Source organism: Carassius auratus, chromosome 50, assembly GCF_003368295.1.
Source record: "Carassius auratus strain Wakin chromosome 50, ASM336829v1, whole genome shotgun sequence".
NCBI classification, from domain to species: Eukaryota; Metazoa; Chordata; class Actinopteri; order Cypriniformes; family Cyprinidae; genus Carassius; species Carassius auratus.
The window spans coordinates 8161138-8181311 of NC_039292.1; the positions used below are offsets into that span (position 1 = coordinate 8161138).

A 20174-nucleotide genomic window follows, 5' to 3' on the forward strand; every position below is an offset into this window, starting at 1 on the left:
CATTCATGTCATTCCAAAATTCTAAGACTTTATCTCTTCTGTGGAACATAGTATTTTTATGCATCAGTGTTAACCAAAATCATTTGGTAGCAACATTCAGGATGAGTAAATGATGACAGAATTTTCCTTTTTTGAGTGAATTATCCCTTTAAATCCTCTGAAAACATCTGATGCAGAGTCTGTGGTGGGCATATATCATTCATATTCATGAAAATAAGTACTTGAGCAGTGATCCAGATGAGACGAATCATTTGGAGATAATGACGGTGGCAGTGAGGAAACTCTAAACTTTAGTTCTGCAGGAGAAACAACAATGGGTTGTCACTATCCTTATTAATTTACTCAAGGAATAAACAAGGTATTTACATAGTGATTTATGCTAATTGGTTCTTGTGAAAATGGTTTAGCTCAAGCTTGTGGATTGGTATAGAAGCACTCTGGCTGGACATGAAGGGGATTATTCTTTGCAGTCGGTTTCTTGCCAAAGTGACTTTGAGAAAAGAAAGTTCAGATTACATAAATGGCAATTACCAAAGCAGGTTGCCAAGGTTAAATGGCTGAATCCCACGTACGAATGAGAAGGTAATGCAATTACAAACAAATTGCCGATTCAGTCACAGTGCTAGATACAAGTCAAGTATTGCCTTGGTTGAAAACGTGCAGTGCAAATTAAGTCTGTGTGGTAGTTTTATAATGTAAGAGATGTTAGTTATGCAAATTGTTACGCTCCAAGCTAATACGTTTAAATAAATGATGCATTACTGCATACAAACTTTCTTGCTGTGATAGTTCTGTTCCTAGATTGATTACCATCTAGAGTGATTACAGAGTGAAATTATTCAAGGTGTGAATGACAGCTTTATTAAGGCTACATTTGCAGCCCTATTATTTGCAACCCTGTAATCCATCTGTTTTTCAGGTGTCATTTATTAATATAATTAATCTATTTATTTACATTTGATATATATCTATATTATTTATAACAATGCATAGATGAGACTTGATAAGACTTTTTAATATATTTTAAATGTATTGAGATTTTTTTAAATATAAATCGAATTATATTTTATACATATTTTGGTATTGATTGCTTATAACCAAATGTATAAACTTGATGAGACTTGATAAAAAGTTTGTAAAGTTTTTATTAAAAAAATGCATATTATAGTATTTATTTATTTTATTTATTTAACAAAATGCATAAAATTAATGATACTTTATAACATTTTTGTAAATATTTGTACTATTATTTAAAAATTGCATTGAGACTTTGATATGACATTTTTATTTTATTTTATTCATTGAATTATTATAATTTTTTCACTCCCTTTTGATTACCCAATTTCTGATAATGGTCGTCAATCTCTGCTTACTTTACTGATTATTTACACATTTAAATACTGAACACTGTGAAAGCAAAAGAGCGTCATACCTTTGCTACGTTTCACTGACCATGTCACATATCCATGGACTACATTTATATTTCATTTAGCCAAACTGGGCATCATACTACCTAGCCTGCTGCTAATCTGTGGGATATTCGCTGGCCTGACAATGAAGAGTTGCCTCTGAGGAGCTAGCGATAAGCCACAAGATTGGATATCTGATCTGCATGCTCATTACACGTCGAGGGATTGCTTCCTTAATGAGATTAAAACACTGAATATGCATTACACAGCCGTGAGCGCCATTCATAAAAATGCATCCCAGTGTTAAACGTTTATTTGAATAACCTTTAGCTCAACCCCCAAATGACAACAGCACACCAAAACCCAACACAACACACCTGTTGTTTGTTAGATGTGACAAAATTCCATATAAATTGCCCTCCGGTCCAACACGTATGCAGTCAATATCACGCCGGTCGTATGAATTAGCAGTTATGCCTGAAATGTTTGCTCTGGGGCTCTGTGGCATGGCATTTGAAAAACAAAATGATTAAACATTGCTTTTTTTTTTCTCCCAGTGTAGCCTTTCTTTTCATTTTGTTTAATCATTTTATTGAATGTAAAGCATGGCTGAGTTTTTAAAGTGGGAGGAATCAGACTGCTCTCATGCAAGAGAAACGAATTACAAAACAAGATACAAAAGCACTCATACAAAATGAAAGTCTGTGGGGCTTCAGGATATGAAATCTGATGATTGTTTACCTGTGACTTCTGTCGTTCTTCTACAAAATGGTTGGTGCATGTAGTAGATGATTTGTTTTCCACATTCTTGATTGTAAGCTTCAGATTTAAGTCCTTAAACTCCAAGATAATGTATTCCTGTCTGAGTTAATCTAGCCTGAGGTATATGTATGTTATCCTGTCTGCGCTTATAAGCGTGATGGAGTCTGTTATGGCTTCTTCACGTCAAAGCAGATTAGCTGGTAGTCACTGCAGCTGTGCACGTATAGGAAGTGATATCTTATCAGTATTATTCTTCATGCGCGGCATAAACAGTCTCCTAACTTGACGTCTTTATGATGCCTTGTCTCTGTTTAGCATACCTGCTCTTTATCTTGAATTTATATATTGCTGTGGAGTAACAAAATACATAAAGATAGTATACCTTTGCCGGTAACATGCAACACAGCTTCGTGTTCGAAAAAGTAGCTTGACAAAATGCTACATTGCATTTCTCATCATATTTTGTCTTGAGGTGATCGTCATAATGCTTGAGAGTCTGATTCATTTACTAAATTTGTTTTAACAGATTGATGGATTTTTTTTGTGTTTTGTGAAGCAAACTTTTTTTTTTTTAAATGTTCATCTTTTGTGAAGCAAACTTTTTACCTAAATACTGTTATTTGATACTTTTTTGCTTATAAATTAGTTTGCTTTTCTGTTTTTGCTGTTGCACAATTCAGTTCATTTCAATGCTATTGGGCTCATTTAGATGCCTATGAGTGTGTGGTTTTGTTTTCTGTCATTTCTGTCAAAATGCCACATTGCAGTATATTATTTTGTCATAATCACAGCGTTTGAGTTCACTGATCAAATAAACAGTTCACCGATTTACTTCAACACTTCTATTTTGAAGCAAAGTACAGTATTTAGCTACAAGCTGATATTTGTTCCTTTTTTGATTGCTTTGTGCTAAATTTCTAAATTTGGGGAAGTCGTGGCCTAATGGTTGGAGGGTTGGACTCCCAATCGAAGGGTTGTGGGTTCTAGTCTCGGGCCGGACGGAATTGTGGGTGAGGGGAGTGCATGAACAGCTCTCTCTCCACCTTCAATACCACGACTGAGGTGCCCTTGAGCAAGGCATCGAACCCCAAACTGCTCCCGGGCGCCGCAGCATAAATGGCTGCCCACTGCTCTGGGTGTGTGCTCACAGTGTGTGTGTGTTTGTTCACTGCTCTGTGTGTGTGCATTTCGGATGGGTTAAATGCAGAGCACAAATTCTGAGTATGGGTCACCATACTTGGCTGAATGTCACTTCACTTTCACTTTCACTTTTCACTTTCAAATTAAATTAATTTTAATTATTTCATGCTAACTAATTAATGCATATATATGGCCTAATTAAATTAAATAGTTTTGTCTAATATTATGCATTTGTAAAGATATTACCTCCTTAAACAACTTTTTTGAATCGGTAGCTTGAATGTATGTCTGTGGAAAAGCCTGTTTAGCCAAATTTAGTCCAAATTAAGCAAAATACAATCTTGTATGATCAGATTCAGAGAAATCGGGTATCAAAGCCATCTAGATTCAGTCCAAAATTCTTAAAACTAATTTTCTCATCTTCAATGTTGGTTGTTTAGTTATTTGGTGACATCGACATGAAAAAATTAATAATAATAATAATAATTAATATATGTTTTTTCCATCATTCTTTTGTTAACCTGATGCTTCCTCTGCCAGGGTTTCATTGGCGTATACATCTGAATGGCATTTTCTGTGGGACATAAGGGTTTACTGGGGTTTTCATTAATCCTCTATCTTAATTGCTTGACTCTGTTACCTCACGTGTCACTTCCTATTAGCAGCGTTTGGATGTGTAATGTGCGGAAGACAAGATAATTACAGAGAGATGGCTTGGGTAGTGCACAACATAGAGGAAAGGTTATTTGCATCTGTATAGAGCCTGGGTGCCATAGAGATACAAAGTGTCACGTCTGAATGTACTGCTAATGTGTTCAGTTTTCCTAGCTAGCCTCCCAAGTGGATACTGCATCAGTTCACATAGCAAGTAAAGAAAGTTTTAAATGCTGAGTAATTGCACTGAAAAGGTTTGATGGTGCCCTGTGACATTAAAAAAGTGAGAGTAGTTGTGAACAAACAAAAAAGTGAATTGTGACTATATATATATATATATATATATATATATATATATATATATATATATATATATACAGACACACACACACACATACAACATTAAACATAAAAAGAAAATCAAAACTCATATATAAAACAAATAGATATATATATTTCAATTGTTTCATTTAATTTTTATTTGTATTCTTCAGATTTTTCTGGTTTTGTGAAAAAAAAGTCGAAAGCGTACGTAAAAACTATCCTGATTTTCCCGAATCCTGAAGTTCTTCACAGAGGGACTATTCCAAGAAGATAATGCGCAATTTGAAGCTTCGAGCAGTGTTATTAAAGAGACTAATGTAATGACCATTTTGATGCTCAGAACAGGATATCACATTTCTCAAATCAAATCTCTCTCTGTCACAAGATTTATTTTAAAAGCTTGTGAACAAACAAACGTCTTGGCACGGCAACATTTTCTAAAGAGTTTATTGGAAGTGCATTTGTAATTATTCATCTCTTTGACTGGGTCTTGCCTCCACCCGTGTCCAAATCAAGATAACATGGACTCCAGTGTATTCTTATATTGCAGATGTGCCAAAAGTCCTTTGGAGGAACGTTGTCGTAAGTCTTCAAGCCTGCTGAGGTCAGCCGGTCTATTTCCCTGTCAAATAGGTCTATTCCCTGGGCTGGTGGGAGGTCAGAAACTAATTACAGAGCGCAGGGCAGGGAAAAGTCAACTCATTTTCTTCCACCTCATTATTGGTGGTTGCTCTTCAGTGTGTTGGTATAGCAACAGACATTGACGGATACACTTTGGCCATAATGGATTTGTCAAATAAAGCTTGTTGCACTTTATACAATACCTCTTCCTGTCAACACACACACAAAATGCATTCATTTAGGTGGCTGCATAACATAAGCTTGGAATATGTCTCCAAGCCTAATAGACCAATTATGTTATGTTACAAAGTGACGTGCATAAATGTGCCAACCAGAAATTGGTGACTTTTAAATGTCTATAGATTTTAAGGTGGCAGCTGCCCAATTAGTAACCGCTCATTCTCTGAATTTGTGCCATCTGGACTTGTGATTACGATACACAAATGAGAACCAAGGCTCATGTTGCTAAGCTACATGGCAACATCTGCAGTTATTCCATTTTTTTGTTTGTCTAATTTAATTGAGTTTAAGTCCAAGAGCTAATTAGTGTAGGAACAATGGCTGGGAATTAAGTGATACATGCGGGCATGTCAGGTTCGAATAATAAGGTGTAATTGGAGGGAGCAATGATAATAGATCTGGCTTTTCAGAGCCAATTAAAGCTTTATTCAGCTCCTAGATATATTAGCATCTGTGTTTTGTTTAATTACAAATCTGTTGAAATGAGTTTCAACAACAACAAGAGTAAACCAACATCATTGTATATCATAATTATGTTAAAGGGTGCCGAGAACATTGTGATTTGAGTAAAAATTGAATCTGAAATGAATGAGCATTTATTGTTTATTCTATAAAAGGGTGCTATTTGTGTCCTTCGTATACTGTAGGCTATGTAGTGTCATCATGCATGTTGCATCTTATCATAGTTTTGAACAATATGAACAATATCAGTAGAACATAATCTTTGAAAGATTTAATAAAAGATTCCAGAAACTAAAAACACGCTGTCATAAAGTCTACATCATTCTTCAAGGACAAGCTAATAACTACTCTGTAAATTGCTTTTTCATATGTTTTATTTTTGCCAGTATTTTTTTTACTATTTAAACTGATTTATTTAATCCCCTTTAAGGTCTAGAAAAGCATACATTTCATAGATTGACTCTTATGCTATCTTTTCATTCATCCAAAAAACATTTTTAATGAGCAGTGCTTCAAAAAGCTAACGGAGAGAAAATGAGTGTTACTTCTTAGTGTTTTAAAGTGACTAGCAATCTGACAAACTTTGTCACACTGTGGTTAATGCTAATGTTTTAGCCAACTTTATGAAATGTTTCTTTAATTCTTAGCCTTTTTTCTCCTTTGCCTGTAGGAGTGAGAGAGAATTTGAGTGTGGACAGTCATATCTCTGCACACTTCTGTCTGAAATTCTCATTTCAACGGCACCCATTCACTGCAGTGGATCCTGTTAATCTCTATTTAGACCTTTTTATTCTCTCTTTTTATATTTATATACAACATTTGTAACAATCATTAAATAACGAATAAACCAATACACAGATCAGGATAACCTATGGTGACATATATTGTAAATAATGTTTTTAATCTTCGTTTACCAAAATAGAAACTTCTGTAAAGGCAAAATAGATTTCTGAATATATGAATGCTGAATCTATTTCATAAGAGGTCATTTGAAACTTAAACATTACATTAAAAAGTTATAGAAAAACTTTCTGTGTAGGATGGACGTTATGAACACCAGTGAGTTGTGACATTTTTCCGATGCCTGCCGGTGGTTGGTCTCACCTCTCTCCTTCATCAGAGGGACAGAATGAACGACTGAACGATTTTTGACCGAAACAACCTTTCGGCCCCTAAAAATAAGAATAAAAAAACAAAAAAAAAAACACCCTTTGTGATATAAATATCCTGTTTTCTTATTTTAGGTTATTTTAGGCAACTATAGGGTTGACCAAATCCATAAAGCAGCACTATACAGTGTGTGAAAGATAGAGCAAGAGAGAAAGACTGAATGTTATTCTTGTGTTTCCTGGGATTACATTAAAGCCTGGATGGGGATCCGGTAAGAGTTAGTTATTATTAACTCAGTTCCCTCTTGCGTTTTAGCAATATTATCCTAAACACAGTCTCACGGTGAAAACGGCGCAACAGAGGGCTCCCAACCCTGGATGAAATCATGAGCTCTTTTGATGTTGCAGTCTTGAGTCTGATAAAATGGGACGATCGAGCTTTGTTTTCGTTCGTTTGATCTGAATCATTGGCGTGTTGCTTGGCATGCCTTTCATGTCAGAATCATTAATTGTTTTCACCTGTATGAAAATTAGCTTTCGCTGTTGTGTTTTTATTCAGAACTTCACAACAAGCATCACGTGGCTCTGTTTAAATGGAATGTTGAAAAGAGGGTTTGATCTGTCATGCATGGCACAGTTATACAGGAGACCGGGGCTAACTGTCATGCAGAGAAGTTCTAGAATTTACAAGATATGTATTTTAGTAACTATTAGATTCAGTATGTATATTCAGTGTAGTTTGAAATGATGCTGGATTAGTGCCCAATTCATCATGACTCTGCCTTTATTTTTAGTGTTGCTAACAGTGCGACTCTGTGCTATCGATTTATCCTTATCTCCATTTTGAAAGTCGCATAAGTCATTAACCAGCAAAGTTAAAGAGAGTAGCATTCTCATTCAACTTTTCTCTGCTTTTAAACAAGTCCAGATCTGTTGCTGATTAAGTGAGTCTTTGTGTAATGGACTTGAAAGAACGGTGGACTTCTTGTGCTATTGTGAAAACACGCACCCTTCAGCAGATCCATACTGAAGATTGTGAATTAGTGAACAATAGCCTATAGGGATTTACAGAGACTTTTTACTGAGCATGGCCAATTAAAAATAATGTGTGCCTGAAAGACGGCAAAAATGATTCATACATTTTAACAATGCCAAACTGTATGAAAATAAGTTTTTTTTTAACTGTAAGTCATAGACAGCTTCAAATGAAGTATTTTGCTTCTAAAGGAAGGCTTCCAGGGGGGCTGACCAAATAACTTTGAGGTTGTCTATTAGTTTCAGCTGGTATTAGTGCCTTGTGAATGTTATTAATCAGAGTATTATTTTTTTTTTTTTTTACATTTTAAATTCCTCTGGCCTGTTCACATCAAGGACATTAACTACTGTATACTGCTAAAAAATAACATTTTGAAAACCATTTTAATTCTAATAAAATAGTGAAGTCCCACACCGAAACTAGTATGATAACAACACAGGAACAATATTATTGGAATCACTTTCAGAACGATTTTTTCCTGGTGATAAATGATAAAAACATTCACAAGCAAACAGAATCCATTAAAGAGCTCAACTATTTAAAGCAGCAGATGACAAAACTGCATTAAAAATGCAGAATAAACAGAATATCATCATCTGTTGCTAATATAATTATCTTTATAGTTATCATTCTTGGTGTGAATGAGTCTTTAGAACAAAAAAGGGTTAAAAATCAAACATTTTTTCATGCAAGCTTTTACAAAATAGGCTAAAATGGTTTGTTGGTCAAATGGTCACACTGGCTTTTGATATAAATTAATAAAAAAATAAATATATATAATAATAATTGTCCAATAATTGGTTGATTTTTAACCCTTTTTTGTTCTAAAGACTTGATAATTGTCCAATTATTGGACAATTATTATTATATATATTTATTTTTTTATTAATTTATATCAAAAGCCAGTGTGACCATTTGACCAACAAACCATTTTAGCCTATTTTGTAAAAGCTCGCATGAAAAAATGTTTGATTTTTAACCCTTTTTTGTTCTAAAGACTTGATAATTGTCCAATTATTGGACAATTATTATTATATATATATTTATTTTTAATTAATTTATATCATATGTGTTTTAACAAACCTCTTTACTGAAGTCTTTAAAGCTGAAAACATCACATTTTTGATGATATGAAAATAAATTGTGCAAAAGCCTCGGAAGTGTGACTGAGTTGTTAGCTCTGACTGACACCTCTCTAAGCACAACTCAATTACTTCCACCGCACCGCGCTTGTTTCGGCAGCAGCTGATGGACACGTCCTGGGGGAATTGCGGTCATGGGCAGCACAGGCTACAATGGTCCAGACAAGGTCAAGATTACCGATGATTCAGAACTAAAGCAACACAAAAGAACCAGTAATGTACTAGGTCTGTTATAGGATTGTTCTGAAAGGAGGTTATTGGGGGATAAGTAGCAATAACCAAAGAAGCGATATACAGTAGATTGTAAACAGTGATTCAGAGGATGCTTGCCAGGCTCTGGATGGCTGGTAATTGCTGTTTGCCAAATGAGTGGCACTTCCAGAAGAATCAATATTTTTTTCATCGCCACTCTCTATCTAATTTTCTGTGTGTGTGTGTGTGTGTGTAGTAGTAGTAGTAGTAGTAGATAAAAGGTCTAGTTTTGGCTACTTAAATTGTCCGGTAAGTCCATGCTGGTAGGTTGGTTAATGAGATTACCCTTACAGTATATTTGTTTGTAAAGCATACATTAAAATACAGTTAAAATGACTTGAATACACAACTTCCATATTGAAAATGACATTAATTGATGAATTCAAATTAATTTTTATATTTTTAGGAGACATAAAGTCAAAATCTTAGACTAATGTGTTGTGCACCTATAAAAAAAAAATCCAATTCATACATAAAATGACTTGAATACACATATAATGAACAGGATTTTAAATTATGAATTAAAGTTATGCCTCCTAAAAATATCTAAATGTTTGGGTGATACAACTATCCCTATACAATGATAAAAGAAGAAAAATAAATTTATATGTAAAATGACTTGAATACGTTCCATTACTATAACATTTTGGGGGCAAAATGCATCTTTCTCCATTGACGGTCATTCTACAGCAGCCATTGGTAATATGTGAGCTGAATGCCTTGTCAGTCAGCCCATGTGCTTATATCAGACTCTTTTGAAGCCTGCAGAAAAAGGTGTATATGACCTTCCCCGAGGCATTTCTCCAAGAACCCTCCGAGACCCTTTGGCTTTTCAGCAGTCACACTCCTCTACTTCTCATCCTTTGTTCCCCTCCTCTTCTGTCTCGCTCCATCCCTCCAGCAATTTGGTTGGGGTCAGTTTGGGGTGACGGTCTGTGAACTGTGAAACCCGTTTTCAGAAACAGCAGCCAGGGACCCAGAGTGACAGTTCTCATTTGCTGCACAGCAAAGATGGCCCACAAGCAAATTCACTGTGTGCAAGTGAAAGTCAACAGTTGTCCACAACCACAGGTCAATGGAGTAAAAGATTTTAATGTTTTTTTTTATGGAACCCATTCGCTTTCACTGCATGGACAAAAGCAGTTACAGTTCTTCAAAATATCTACTTTTCGCAGAAGTCAGAGTTTTGGAAGGGCATGAGGGTGAGTAAATGGCCACGTTTTGGATGTACTGTCCCTTTAAACTCTGTAACTGAATACCGTCATTAGCATTCATACCGCGATACACAGGATATCTGCATTCACAAAACAAACACCAGGCGAACGCGTGTGACCTGTATGTGAAGCACGAGCGAGTGGCTAAGAATTGAGAGCCAGTTTGCGACCAAAACACCAAAGCAAAACCAAAAGTGCACTTGCCTCAAGATGATAAAAGCTGAACCGGAGACAGATGTGTTCTTTACAGGATCCTTAAGGGAGCTGCAGACTCTCTCAAAGGTTCAAAATCACCAGTCAGCCAAGAACAAAATGTCTTTCTGTATTTCTTAAAGCTTCTCAGGTACATCCCTCCTTAAAAACCCTCAAGGAGGTCAAAAAGCCTCAGAAGAACTTTGTTTCTGGCCCCCGGTTTGGCACTGATGTATTATTATTATTTTGCACCACAATCGATGTTCATGTTCAGAGCACTGGACCGGTTTGCTTCTTGGTTCAGCGGTTCGAGATTTCGCTCCCATGTTGTCAACCTAAGTACACTTGATAAATCCTCCGAATAAGCAGAAGTGAAGTCCATTTGGCCCATTTTAGGCAGTATATTTCTTTCTGGTTTCGAATGTGAGGACCAGACTTCCAGAGTGGCCGACCGTGAATGAATATCCTCAAGCATGTGTGGCACCATCTGCCTCTTTGAAACATATTCATCAATTTGGCCAATTAGCAGATTAATTGCTTAATTACTCAGAGGCAGCTGTGTATTTCTCAACAAAAAAAAAATGCCAACAACGCCAGAACCCAGTCTTATCACAATCTTATTTCTTCCACAATTCTTTGTTTGGTAGCAGCTTTTATTGAATTTCTGTTGCGAATTGGGAACTAGTTAGTGTGTCGATAAGTATAGAAGTTGAATGCACAACAATATGTCTTTGTTTACCCATGTGGCTTGTGTGTGCTATTTCTGAGGATTAATATAATAAAAGCAAATGTACTTTTAGTGCACTTGACCTATACTGTTGGCAGTTTTTAAATCCCTAAACTAAATCTGCATGAATTGATCCAGCAAGCATTGAGTAAGCAATGTTTTTGTATTGGTTGTCTTGTGTTTGCATTAATGTAATTCACGCAGGCCTTTAGGAATGTACAAACTCCCTTTGTACTGTATGTCTGTTTGATGTTGGGCAGCAAACTGTGAGTGTGGGTACAAAAGAGCGTTTGCCAACCGCATGTTAATTTTTCAGTAGTCTCACATTCATTGATCTGATGGGAGAGTTTTTGTGAGTGCATTTGTAATGACGGGTCACTTGCTGCCTGTAGATGGGTTAAATCAGGGGTCTCAAAGACATTTCACAGGCCGTTTTCAGTGCCTTTTGACACTCTCCAAAGCTGAATCTATATGCTGAATATTATTTGGTGCAAAGCGGCCCATCATTACAGATGTAAGTGAGTGAAGGATAATTTGAGGGAAAAACAGAGTAAAGTATTTGTACTGAAACTATTTGAGTTCTTTATTATGAATATATATGTTCACAATTAATTAAAAATGATATAATTTATTTTATTATATCATTTATTTTTATTTTTTATTATATTTTTTGTTTAATATTTAGGAAAATCAGCCTAAACAAGGAAATTTAGAATTTTTTTATTAGAATATTTGTGTATTATTTATAGTATTTAAAAATATACATTTATAGCATTTTGTATTTTATAGTATTTATTAATATTTTAAGTTAGCTTTTTTATTTTATTTTTGCATTTTAACAAAAGAAAATACAAAAATATGTGATCACAGATGCCTGTGATCATACTGGTAACTTTGGGACAAACAAGAAAACTTAGTGAAGAACAGTTCTGTTTAAATTTAAACGAAATGCATTATCAGACAGAGGTCTTGAAACGCTATGGCACAAGCTCCATTATGCTTCAGCATTGCACCTGAAACTGTCAGCGGTAACGGGAACCTTCAGGATCCTGTCTGAATGTTGGAACAGATCGTCAGACACTTCTTTGAAATGTTACTGTGGCAATGGCAGCCACACAAGCTCCCAGCATCCCGTGGTGAATATGTACAGGCATTGCCTTTCTTACTCTTTCTGTGCCTGACGGTTGCTTTTGTCTGAAACATACTCTCTTCCTTTTTTTGTGCCTGTATTTGACTGTTCCTTACTAATGTAGTTTCACTGTAGCTGTTTCTTGTGGTTCTCAATAAAGTATTGTTAAAGTGCGGTGTCTTTTCCCTTGGGTCCAGATATCACATAAAAGCTACAACAAATGGATCAATGCACCAAATAATACCACAAATCTTAAGCACATAGTCTGAAGTGTTGTCATGAATATAATATTTTCAGAGGTTTAAGGAGAGAAATAAAGGATAGAAAGGAAAAAAAAATTTTTTTTGTAGTGCTGGAAAGATAGACGACCTGGAGAAAGTATAACTCAAAATCCTTGCTGTTTTGTTTTAGCGCACTTGACGTTCTATATATAGGATGCAATAAAAATCCACTTTCTCTTTTTTCTGTCTGTTTCTCTCCGTCTGTCTCTCGCAGGGTGATGATGTTATGACAGTTATCAAAACCAAAGCCCAGTGGCCCGCCTGGCAGCCTCTTAATGTGTAAGTGTTTTGACACTTTAGCCACACATAAAAATAAAACTTCCATGATTTTGTATGTCTGTGTTGATATCAGTTACATGTCAGTGCACTGCCCACAAGGCCATCGCCACCATTAAATTATTGAATTTTTAAAATATTATGTTTTATTTTTTAAATTGCAGCCTATCAAAAAAATGAAAATAAAATTGTACCGACTTCAGAAAGGCTTGCTTTTTTTTCCTGGATGAATATTTTTTCAGTAGAAAAGAACAAGGACAAGTTCATGAAAGTCCCTTTTCAGCACCTGCTGGGTATGTAGATGTTTCTTCCCGCTCACTAACGAGGCGGTTAATATTTTATGTGTGGTTTTGTTTAGCGAAGACTTCCGTTTTTTGATGAGAGTAGCATTTCACCCGCAGTGCTTCTGCGATTGAGGTTAATGGCCTCCCTCCAGCTCCAATACATCAGGACATTCTCTTGACATTATTTTGACATCAGACTGTCGATTACCACAACCAATTTACCCCATGAAGAGCACGTTAATTATTTCCAACCATAAGTTAAACACACTGGGTACTTTTTTGTGGTGAAACTTATCATATATGTTTGATAAACTATTGTCTAACATAAAATTAGGCTAGCAAAGTAGTTTGTATAGGCATTTTGGTCTTTCCCTCCTCAGTTTCTTTATCTTCTTGACTGTATCCAACACTATTTTTAACTTATTTTATTTACCAATTATTTATTTTATTTTATTAAAATATTTATTTTATTTTATTTAAATACATTTTAGTGTTATTTTGTTTATTTGTTTATTTTATTAATTTATGAATTGATTTGTTATGTAAATTGTTTTTTTTTTTTTTTTTTTTTTTTTTTTTTTTTAGTTATGTCCCACACTGCAGATCTTTGGTTTTTGATTATAAAACTTGAGTTTAATTCTCATCTGCCTGGAATGCATGGCTCTCTCTCTTCCTGTGCAAGGCATAAGATGCTGATTTAATGATGAATTTTTAATATGTGTTAATCAATAGATCCAAGTAACATCTTCAAGCACATAACCTGCTTCACTCAAATTGCAACAGTTGCTTTGGTGATGGTTTGTAATCAGGGCAATTAGTTTGATTAATTACAATCTGCATGGATTCTTACAAATTATGCCTTAGCGCAGTACATTAGACATACTTCCTGTAAGTGGCATTATGTTTGTGTACAGTCCTTCCTCTGAAACAACAGCTTATTTTCGGTTGACTACACCTCTTCCCTTGTCTTCTCTCAGGCGTTCTGCCCCCTCGGCGGAGTTCTCGGTGGATCGAGCCCGTCATCTCATGTCTTTCCTGACTATGTTGGGCCCCAGTCCGGACTGGAACGTGGGATTGTCTGGGGAGGACCTGTGCACCAGGGATTGCGGCTGGGTCCAGAGACTGGTGAAGGATCTGGTGCCGTGGGATGCCGGTACTGACAGCGGTGTCACTTATGAGGTCAGTTTTCACAGACTGATGACATTGTTACATTAGAACATACTGTGAAAACTTTCGGGAAGGAGTTCACATGCTGTAGGGTAGCAGGAGGCAATGTGGGTCATTGTGCATGCACAGAAGCTAGGTTTTCATAATTCGTCTTTTCTACTGTATGGTAATCTGAAATCTTGTCTTGTACCAACTGTAAACAGTATTACAAGACATCAAGTCAATTGCTTGGTTTGTCTTAAATACATTTCATTTTTGTTGTAATTTGGACAATGAATAAATGATTTTTCTAAATATTTGATCATGGATAACATCATACTTTTAGTAAACATGTTAATGCATTCAGTTCTAAGAAAACTCTTAGATTAATAGATTAATTCATATTAACTAATAGATTTCACAAATTGTGCAGATAATTAAAATTAAATTAATTTAAAATGTACCCTAACAACATTAATGTATGCAACTGCACTCCGGCCTTAAATGCACAAACACACACACACACACACACACACACACACACACACACACACACACACATATATATATATATATATATATATATATATATATATATTTTTTTTTTTTTTTTGCAAAATTCATGCAAACCCAGACCTCAGTGCAAATGACCATTATTTAAATAATTAAATAAAATAAAAAATAATCAATATTCAAATGTTCATTTTTATTTTTTATTGTTGTTGTTGTTAAAATAATAATATTCAGCCTTTCAATAATAACAGTTATAATAAAACTGTTAATGTTGTTGTTAAATAAAAATACATTAAAATAATAGTGATGGTTATTATTATTATTATTATTATTATTATTATTAAATAAATTCTAAAATATTAAAAAAAGAAATGTATAAAATGATCCACACTTTATGGACTTAACTTGTGGGTGATATTTGACTTGTTGAGCTTTGTTGATTTAATAAGACACATGGGTTTGATTGATAAATAAATACTCATAATGGGCATCTTTATCATTTATCTTTAAACAGGATCTCTGATGCAGACATTTTTGTACACACTCATATTAGTTCTAATCAGCAAGTTTCTGATCAGTTTTCCAGAAATCATTTATAACAGAATGAAAGTTATAATGTAAAATTAAACAAAAGCTTTAATGGCATTTAAACCCATGAAATTTGACAATCTTAATTACAAGGTAATGGAATAATATTTAGTTTTGTCCTGAAGGATTGATGTGGAAATTAAACTGTTACATAAACAAAGCGAAAACTGCTTTCAATTCATAATGCTTCCACATTGTCTCATACTTAAAAATGGCTTATGAATATACAAAATCCAAGTCTGCACTAGATAAAAAAATACAGAGAGGAAAAACAAGCACAAATAAACTAGTTTCCTCACTGTGTCCTATGTTGCTTCTAATGTCAATAAAATCTTCATATTTACTCAAGAGCTGTTCAGAGCAAACAGTATTAAGTCTTTGCACATCCCAAATGCTAAGTGGAACCAGAACTTCACACGCTGCCCCCTGCTGGTACGAAACAGTCCAGAGTTGTTCCTTGAAAGAAATAAGTTCATTTCAGAAGTTACACTCAGCTTAACCAAGCAGTCGGTCTTTGTTTTGCAGCATTGCTCTGAAAGTGTTGAGGGTTGAATGCAAGTAACTGTCAGGTGACTCAAAGTGCAGAGGCAGGAAACAAGAACATAAATCACTCATAAAGGGAATATTACGCAGTCAATGAATGATGCATATGGAGATGAAAGGTGGAAAGCCCTGGCAGATGGCATCCAAAAGTCACATACTCTACCTCTCTTTTTCTCTTTCCCGCCCTCCCTCACGTCTCTCTTCTGTCATCCTGTGTTTCTTAATTATATCCAAGTCTCCCAATAAACCCAGCAATCCCCAGGAGCGGATTCGACCCCTCACCAGTTTGGATCACCCACAGAGCCCCTTTTATGACCTTTCCGGTGGCCCCATCACACCCCTTGCCCGAGTGGTGGTGGAGAGAATAGCAAGAAAGGTAATTTTTAGAAGCTGTTTTAATTAATTAATATATATATATATATATAGGGCAGTATGATTTTAAGAAATTAATACTTTTGTGCCGCATACTTTTATTCTATTACAAATATATGTTTTTAATAAATGCTGTTCTTTTGAACTTTATAATTATCAAAGAATCATTAAAAAGGTATCATGGTTTCCATTTTAAACATTTGTAAATAAATTAAAATTGAAATAATTTATTTTAAATGTAGCTATTTCCCTCTATTTTTACATTTAGAATACATTTCCCATCATCTAAATTTCAACTAATTAACAAGTTACTAACTTAAAATTTTACACTAGTAATTTATTAATAATTGAAAGTTTCAGTCTTTAATCTTTAACACTAATGATTTAATAATATGAAATAATACGAAATGTAATCATTAGCAAATCTTTAATATAATATTATTTTTTATACTGTACATTATAATGTTGTGATGTCTAAATTATTAAAACTAATTGTTTATTTTACTTTAGATGGTTTATTTTTTATTTATTTAGACCAAATAATACAACATATATTGGCCACTTATAAGTTATTAGCGATCACATTGAGCATTGTGTTTTTGTGAATTTATTATTGTTTATTTCCTGTTTTTAGCATTCAATATGAACAGCTGTGTTGTTTAATATAGCTAATGACTCGGAATCGCTGAGTCATAAATGTCCATTTACTAAACAAACTAAAGCAATAGCTTACAAAAATATGTCAAAGCAAGCAGTTGTGAAACGTGAAAACTCAGCAACGCTCATAAAACATCGCTTATGCTTCAAATGACAGTGTTTGGAGGATTCTGTTCTAAAATAATCCATTCTGGAACTTATCGACTTGAACCAGAACTCTTAATATTGCACACCAGATGTTTCATCTCTTGTCTCACAGCTGAGAAAAATCTCATCTCTAGTCTTTTACAATCATCTGCCCTCAGAGAATCATTTTTTTGTGCGTGCGGAGCTTAGCGTGATAGTGATCAGATGGCAAATGGTGGATCTTATCAGGCGCTGTGATGTTGATCCATGTTCTTTCCGATCTGCAGGGAGAGCAGTGCAATACCATGCCCGACACCATAGACGATATCGTCGCTGATATTGCTCAGGAGGAGAAGGAGGAAGGTGCGTATGGCTATGCTATCTTATCCAATTTGTAGCACCTCATTTAAAAACATAGCCACTGGACAGTTTAATGAAAAAGGCAGCCAGCAGGTATCTTATAGTACAACTCTTGTGACGCTAAAGTCAAACAACAGGAAGATGAAAAAGAACAATATGCTTTAGCATGGTGCACTTCAATTATGTTTATTGGCTAATGCACTCTGCCAGATAATTACCTGTGGTTTCCCTCCAGTTTCTTGTGAGAGGGAAAAAAAGGACCGGAATGAACAAAAGTTTTGCAACTTTTAAAGCTAAAGAGTGTAATTTCTATGCTACTAGCAGCTATTAGTCCTATTAGACCAGCAAGCCACAGAGGGATAAAACCAAGGACAGAATGAAAGAAAGACAGAAAGAAAAGTCAATGTTTATGGTGTCCCTATTAAAATGTACTTACCTTCAGGCCATCCTAGATGTAGATGAGTTTGTTTCATCATCAGAACAGATTCATTCTGACGGCACCCATTCACTGCTATTAAAATGTACTCACCTTCAGGCCATCCTAGATGTAGATGAGTTTGTTTCGTCATCAGAACAGATTCATTCTGACGGCACCCATTCACTGCTATTAAAATCTACTCACCTTCAGGCCATCCTAGATGTAGATGAGTTTGTTTCTTCATCAGAACAGATTCATTCTGACGGCACCCATTCACTGCAAATGGTGTACTGCTAAATTACATCTGTTCTGATTCTGTTCTATTCAACTCATCAACATCTTGACTGGCCTGATGGTGAGTACATTTTTAGCAAATTCTCATTTTTGGGTGAAGTGTTCCCTTAAGAAAGGGTTTAAAAGTGCTGCTGCTTTCCACGAACCGTGCAATGTCCTCTAATGAGTCAATCCACTCACTCATTTCCACAGCAGACAACACTCCAGAGACGTGCATCTACTCAAACTGGTCTCCGTGGTCAGCCTGTAGCTCCTCCACCTGTGATAAAGGTCGACGGATGAGACAGAGGATGCTAAAAGCACAGCTGGACCCCAGCGTGCCCTGCCTGCATACCCAAGACTTTGAGCCCTGCATGGGGCCGGGCTGCAGCGAGGAGGGTGAGCTAGATAACACTTGTCTCCAGCTCTCCAGCGCACATAAATCTCTTTGAGGCTGATGGATTTAGGGATCACTATCTCAACAAGAAAGGTGCATAGCATAAGGGAAAGAAAACAAAATGGAGGAAGAAGGAATAAAAATGTTGTGCAGAAAAGCATGCATGAAATGCTGAGTGGAGCAAGTAGTTAATTGATTGTTTTGTTAATGCGAGTAATGTAGAGAAATGCAAGATCTGATTTCAAGGTTACGAAAACCTTATCTGACCTCAAACTGCTGCTGTGGAGTTTTATGTCTGCAATCTGCTCGAGCAGACCAAAGTATTGATTCCCTCGTTGGAGAGGTAGACGCTATAAACCATAACCATAAACTATATATCGTGGTTTATCGTTTAAAAGAATCAATAAGACATTTGCACTTTGGTAGGTTGGTCATTTGGGTCAGAGTGTAAAATCTTGGTAAGTTAAACTGTAAATAATGTTTTCTCTTTTGAATACTTGGCTGTGTTTTTTAAGATCTGTATATCGACACACATGTAAGAGCTGCACAATCCAGTTCAAATCTCAATAGCTGTATGGCCTTCTGTGACCGCAATAAGTTTTCAGTATAATATATATTTTTTTTAATATTGTAAAAAAAAACATTTTTTAATAGTATGTGAATTATTTTGGTATAAATATTCCGATGTGGTTGGTATAATATACACTATTGTATAATTTTATTTTGTTTTTTTTAAATAATATTTAGAAATATTCTAAATATTCGAGTTTTTTGATAATATGTGAAATACTATATGCTGTATAAAATACTATAGAATACAATATACTGTATAAAAATATATTCAAATATTTGAAATATTCAGAACATTTCAGTGTGTCTGGTTAGATATAATACACTATAATATATATATATATATATATATATATATATATATATATATATATATATATATATATATATATATATTTATATATATATATATATATATATATATATATATATATTAGAATAATATAAATCATTTAATTTACTAATTTCACAACTATTTAAGGTAGTAGTAGCAAGTAATGTTACAGTAATATGCAGAAATAATATAATGTGGACAAAAATATGAATAAAAATGATCAACTAAAATGGAGCAAAAGTCTGATTCCACTTTGAATTACAATGTGAAGAACTGGATTGTTTTTTAGCCCACTTAACTAAAAAGGTCTGAATTTTATACTTATAAAGCGAAAAAGCATGAATACCCTTAAAGAGTAACTTTTTACATTAACAGCCCTTTTTGTTGTGCAAAACATCATTTAACTGGAGACAAAGGCAAGAATTGCTAGTTTGTATTTTCTGCTGCTTTAGTTTGAATTTGTCTTTTTCTTTTAATCTAGATACCAAAGCCACAAATATCAAAAATAATCACAATAAGATTCTTAGACATTGTCAGATACATTTTCTGTCTACCAGTCTTTCTCTCCTCACCTGACAACTGGTGGCATTTTCTCTTTTTTTCTTTGTCTGTCAGCATATCTG

At 34.8% G+C, this 20174-nt stretch overlaps 1 pseudogene; it reads left to right on the forward strand.

Annotated features, from left to right (window-relative positions):
* LOC113066398 (spondin-1-like) overlaps nucleotides 1-20174 on the forward strand; it is a 42226-nt pseudogene that overhangs the window by 14427 nt on the left and 7625 nt on the right.